A 6,583-nucleotide genomic window follows, 5' to 3' on the forward strand; every position below is an offset into this window, starting at 1 on the left:
ACCCCTTCCCACTGATATACATGCACGGATCTCATGGATCCCTGCATGCCTATACAATCACGGATTAAAAAAGCAGGTCTGTTTTTTTTTAGCACTTTTTTACGAGTTGTAATTTTTCACGGCAGTGTTTTATTTTTTTTTGCTTTGCACTTCTTAGTAAATGACCGAGATTCATACTTAAACAGCCGCGTTTTGACCGATGGTGTATTCATTCGTAATTATTTTCATGGACTACCCAAAAAATACGAATGCCCTCATCACTGCCGTGATTTGAGTTTAGTAAATTACCGAGATGACACTTTGAAGAAAAAACGGCATCTCGGTCAAAATCGGGACCTTAGTAAATATACCCCCTATGTGTCTTTTCTGGTGCACACTTTTGTTGAAAATGGAATGATGTGTTCTGTTTAAGAAATAGCTTTTATTATGAACCTTCTTAAAATAATAGCTATGAGGCAAAAAGAGAAAAAAGAGAAATTCTGACAATTAAAGATAACATTATTAATCCAAATACACATCACATGATGTAATTTCAGTTTGGCGTAATGGCTCTATGAACGAAAATATGTATGTGTCTCCAATAATGAAAATTGTGTAAATCTTATCTGTTTGTATAAAGTCTTCTTCCTGAAATTATAACAGTATAACATATAGTAAGAATATACCAGGGAAAAAAAAAAATCTACAGTATGATATGTACCGGGCTCCACCCTAATTCCTGACTGTGTCAGGATTTACAAAAAGAAGGGGAAAGATAGAAGAATGTGATTCCAGGTCCTGTGTCCTAGGTTTGGATAAAAATACCTGCAGTACCCGGTATTCCCTGGTGGTCTCCCAACCAGGTACTGACCTGGCCCACAGTGCTTGGCTTCCAAGATCAGACGAGGTTGGGCATACTCAGTATGGTTTGACCGCAGGTAGATATATCACACCTGATGACACCAGGAACTTTATATCCTAGACTCTGAGAGAAATCCCAAATTTTCTTGTAGAGATCCAAAGTCTCTTGTGATGTTATAAATGCTCCTGAATCTAGAAAAACAGTGATGTCTGGTATTCTCTGATAGTCTCCCAGACCTGAAACTAATGAGGTCTACTTGGTCTCGGCTTCAAAAAAGATCTGTTGAAGTGCCACCTCTTTTCTGTGGTAAACCTTGGGTAGATGAATCACATGTGATAATAGCTGGAAGTCCTATAGAAACCAAGGCAATCACGGGCTCTGATGTCAAGGTATCAGATGGGGCTCCCCAGGTTTGTAGAAGTCCTGAAGGAATGATGGTGTAGCCCTGCTGTGAAATGGGTATGGTGTGAAGGAAAAAAGGAAGAAAGATATGGAAAAGAGTAACAGAAAGAGAATGAGGGAGAAAAAAAGGGGGATCAGGTTTGGTAGCACACCACTTCTGCTTTTTGATCATCTGCCTGGGCATCGAATGAAAAAATGAGAGGGTGGTGAGGAACGACACTGATACCGAAAAAAGCTAGAGGAACACTTCTACTGTCCTGTTTTATAACATGATGGTGCTCAGTTAACAAATTGCATTGCAGAGCCACCCAAATTGTTTAAACAGAATGAGAGAGTGTTCCAGAAATCTCATATGATTTGAAAAGTGTTGCTTTAGAAGAAATTGATATTGATCTATAGTGAATCACGTGTTAGATCCAAGATAATACAATGATAAACTCTAATAAGTCACGTGCAATCCAACAATACTCAAAAACGGTCTGCAACCTAATTCAAATGCGCAGTGTATCCAAAGAATCCCCTATTAGGAACCATGGAATCAATAATAGATAGATACTAACAAAATGATAGTGTGACCAGGACCATAAAGCTGCTGTTTGGTAAGTGTGGTATATACCCACTGATAAACATGTTCCCCTAGGTTAATGTAAGAGATATATATGTCTCCCCATTGCTGATATAATTGACAGAAAAAATGTATCAAACAATGCTGGTATATGCATGTGATCCCAACAATTCGTTAGTGAGTCTGTCAGAAAAATGAAGAAACAGATTACCCGGGAAACTCAAAACCGATGTGAAGTCAGAGAAACCCAGAGACCTACTAATCAGTGGAGGGGTAGAATACCCCCACAGGTCGCTGGACGCAGCTTCTAAATGTCCGTGGAGAAGGGTGAGCCTGGCAGGGAGACGCAGGTGTCCGCGGTCCACCGACCGGAAGTTCGGAACACCGGAACCGGAAGTGACGTACGTTTCGCTTAGTGGAGCTTGTTCACTGGATGCCTGGCATCCATTGAACAAGCTCCACTGAGCGAAACGTACGTCACTTCCGGTCCCGAACTTCCGGTCGGCGGACACCGGCGTCTCCCTGCCAGGCTCACCCTTCTCCACGGACATTTAGAAGCTGCGTCCAGCGACCTGTGGGGGTATTCTACCCCTCCACTGATTAGAAGGTCTCTGGGTTTCTCTGACTTCACATCGGTTTTGAGTTTCCCGGGTAATCTGTTTCTTCATTTTTCTGACAGACTCACTAACGAATTGTTGGGATCATATGCATATACCAGCATTGTTTGATACATTTTTTCTGTCAATTATATCAGCAATGGGGAGACATATATATCTCTTACATTAACCTAGGGGAACATGTTTATCAGTGGGTATATACCACACTTACCAAACAGCAGCTTTATGGTCCTGGTTACACTATCATTTTGTTAGTATCTATCTATTATTGATTCCATGGTTCCTAATAGGGGATTCTTTGGATACACTGCGCATTTGAATTAGGTTGCAGACCGGTTTTTAGTATTGTTGGATTGCACGTGACTTATTAGAGTTTATCATTGTATTATCTTGGATCTAACACGTGATTCACTATAGATCAATATCAATTTCTTCTAAAGCAACACTTTTCAAATCATATGAGATTTCTGGAACACCCTCTCATTCTGTTTAAACAATTTGGGTGGCTCTGCAATGCAATTTGTTAACAGAGCACCATCATGTTATAAAACAGGACAGTAGAAGTGTTCCTCTAGCTTTTTTCGGTATCAGTGTCGTTCCTCACCACCCTCTCATTTTTTCATTCGATGCCCAGGCAGATGATCAAAAAGCAGAAGTGGTGTGCTACCAAACCTGATCCCCCTTTTTTTTCTCCCTCATTCTCTTTCTGTTACTCTTTTCCATATCTTTCTTCCTTTTTTCCTTCACACCATACCCATTTCACAGCAGGGCTACACCATCATTCCTTCAGGACTTCTACAAACCTGGGGAGCCCCATCTGATACCTTGACATCAGAGCCCGCGATTGCCTTGGTTTCTATAGGACTTCCAGCTATTATCACATGTGATTCATCTACCCAAGGTTTACCACAGAAAAGAGGTGGCACTTCAACAGATCTTTTTTGAAGCCGAGACCAAGTAGACCTCATTAGTTTCAGGTCTGGGAGACTATCAGAGAATACCAGACATCACTGTTTTTTTAGATTCAGGAGCATTTATAACATCACAAGAGACTTTGGATCTCTACAAGAAAATTTGGGATTTCTCTCAGAGTCTAGGATACAAAGTTCCTGGTGTCATCAGGTGTGATATATCTACCTGCGGTCAAACCATACTGAGTATGCCCAGCCTCGTCTGATCTTGGAAGCCAAACACTGTGGGCCAGGTCAGTACCTGGTTGGGAGACCACCAGGGAATACCGGGTACTGCAGGTATTTTTATCCAAACCTAGGACACAGGACCCGGAATCACATTCTTCTATCTTTCCCCTTCTTTTTGTAAATCCTGACACAGTCAGGAATTAGGGTGGAGCCTGGTACATATCATACTGTAGATTTTTTATTTTTTTTTCCTGGTATATTCTTACTATATGTTATACTGTTATAATTTCAGGAAGAAGACTTTATATAAACAGATAAGATTTACACAATTTTCATTATTGGAGACACATACATATTTTCGTTCATAGAGCCATTACGCCAAACTGAAATTACATCATGTGATGTGTATTTGGATTAATAATGTTATCTTTAATTGTCAGAATTTCTCTTTTTTCTCTTTTTGCCTCATAGCTATTATTTTAAGAAGGTTCATAATAAAAGTTATATCTTAAACAGAACACATCATTCCATTTTCAACAAAAGTGTGCCCCAGAAAAGACACATAGTCTTTCTTTTTTCTCTTGGCTCCGGTACTATACGGGAACCATTTTTTACCATTAGTTTACTGAACTATTTCTGGGAGCACCACCAACCCAGTGCCTAATACCAATTATTTGTGTTGTACATTGGCCAGATGTTGGTTTATACTAGAGCTATTGCTTTAATGATATTATCCTATAATATCAAACACTTAGATTGAGTGATCCTGTGCAGACTCTACCAATCCTTTTTCTGGATATAGTGGGGTCCCTGTGCAGTATTGTGTCCATGCCAGTGGCGTGGTCTGTCTCCTGGGACCGTGACCGGATCGCAATTAACCGGCAGATCCCACCTGGGGGACCCTCTTACATCCTCCCTGATGGGCAGCCACGCGATCCCCAGGACAGCGTCAGTGGTGTGTGCCTGAAGTCCGGTGCGCCTCCGCCACAAGTACCCGTGAACCAGGCCGCGGGAGTATGCAGTGCTGCTGGGGAGGTGATGGAGTCGGAGCAGAGAATGTCAGACTGACATAAAAGTGCTGCGGCCCTTGAAGTCTTCTAAAAACGAGATTTATGGTAAGAACTTACCTTTGTTAAATCTCTTTCTGCGAGGTACACTGGGCTCCACAGGGAATGACATTGGGGGTGTAGAGCAGGATCTTGATCCGAGGCACCAACAGGCTCAAAGCTTTGACTGTTCCCAGAATGCCTAGCATCGTCTCCTCTATAGCTCCACCTCCGTGCACAGGAGCTCAGTTTTAGTTAACCAGTCCAATGCAGTAGCAGCCAAAAGAGACGACAACTGTTAGTAGCCACATACACCACACACTCACGATAGGAGAGGGTGTCAGTGGCTAATGCCATACCAACCCAAAGAAGCTAAGTGCATCAGGGTGGGCGCCCTGTGGAGCCCAGTGTACCTCGCAGAAAGAGATTTAACAAAGGTAAGTTCTTACCATAAATCTCATTTTCTGCTGCGGGGTACACTGGGCTCCACAGGGAATGACATTGGGGATGTCCTTAAAGCAGTTCCTTATGGGAGGGGATGCACTGTAGTGGGCACAAGAACCCGGCATCCAAAGGAAGCATCCTGGGAGGCGGATGTATCAAAGGCATAGAACCTTATGAACGTGTTCACTGAGGGCCACCTAGCTGCCTTGCACAATTGTTCAAGGGTCGCACCACGTCGGGCCGCCCAAGAAGATCCAACCGACCGAGTAGAATGGGCCTTTATAGTAGTAGGAGCTGGAAGGCCAGCCTGTACATAAGCATGTGCAATCACCATTCTAATCCATCTGACAAAGGTCTGCTTGTTAGCAGGCCAGCCACGTTTGTGAAATCCAAACAGCACAAAGATTGAATCCGACTTCCTGATGGAGGCAGTTCTCTTCATGTAGTTCCAGAGAGCCCGTACCACATCCAAAGACCGCTCTTTGTAAGACAATTCAGGAGAGGCAAAGGCCGGAACCACAATCTCCTGATTAAGGTGGAAAGAAGATACCCCCTTAGGTAAATACCCGGGACGTGTTCTAAGAACTGCCCGATCACGGTGAAAAATCAGATATGGTGACCTACAAGACAAGGCACCCAAATCCGACATCCGTCTAGCAGAGAAAATAGCCAGCAGAAACAAGACCTTAAGAGAAAGCCACTTAAGGTCTGCAGATTCAAGAAGCTCAAACGGAGACCCTTGCAACGCCTCCAGAACCACCGACAAGTCCCAAGGAGCCACCGGCGGGACATAAGTAGGCTGAAACCGCAACACACCCTGAATGAACGTATGCACATCAGGTAAGATCGCAATTTTTCTCCGAAACCAAACTGACAAGGCAGAATTATGAACCTTGATGAAGGCCAGACGAAGGCCCAAGTCCAGGCCTTGTTGTAGAAAGGCCAAAAGTTTGGCCGTACTAAACTTGTAAGCGTCAAGCAAAGTAAGACCCTATGGTAAATCCGAGCAGAAGCCGGTTTCAACATAGTTTGAATGACCGCCCCACTTGGCAAGAATCAGCCTCTGTAGAGGGCAGGAATGGAATTGAGCGTACTCCACCATGTCAAAAGCTGACACCATGAGACCTAGCACTTGCATTGCCGAATGTATCGACACTTGCGGACGAGATGGGAAGCATCAAATCCTATCCTGAAGCTTCAGGACTTTCTCCTGAGACAAGAACACCCGCTGGTTGTGAGTGTCCAACAACGCCCCCAGGTGCACCATGCTCTGATCAGGCACCAGGGAGGATTTATTACAGTTGATGAGCCACCCGTGGGCTTGCAGAAACTGGATAGTCAGAATCTCTGGGGAATTTGCCAGGATCAACAAGTTGCCCAGATACGGTAGGATCCTGATCCCTTGACGGCGGAGTACAGCCTTCATTACCGCCATGACCTTGGTGAAGACTCGTGTAGCCGTGGTCAAACCAAAAGGTAACGCCCAAAATTGGTAATGGAGGTTGCCAACCGCAAACCTCGGGTACTGC

At 43.7% G+C, this 6,583-nt stretch overlaps 2 pseudogenes; one reads left to right on the top strand and one right to left on the bottom strand.

Moving 5' to 3' along the window:
- Window positions 1-801: 801 nt before the first annotated feature.
- Window positions 802-919, bottom strand: LOC134930068 (5S ribosomal RNA; annotated as a pseudogene).
- Window positions 920-3,560: 2,641 nt separating this feature from the next.
- On the top strand, window positions 3,561-3,678 carry LOC134930477 (5S ribosomal RNA; annotated as a pseudogene).
- The last annotated feature ends 2,905 nt before the right edge of the window (window positions 3,679-6,583 follow it).

Source organism: Pseudophryne corroboree, chromosome 5 (genome assembly GCF_028390025.1).
Source record: "Pseudophryne corroboree isolate aPseCor3 chromosome 5, aPseCor3.hap2, whole genome shotgun sequence".
Taxonomy (NCBI): domain Eukaryota; kingdom Metazoa; phylum Chordata; class Amphibia; order Anura; family Myobatrachidae; genus Pseudophryne; species Pseudophryne corroboree.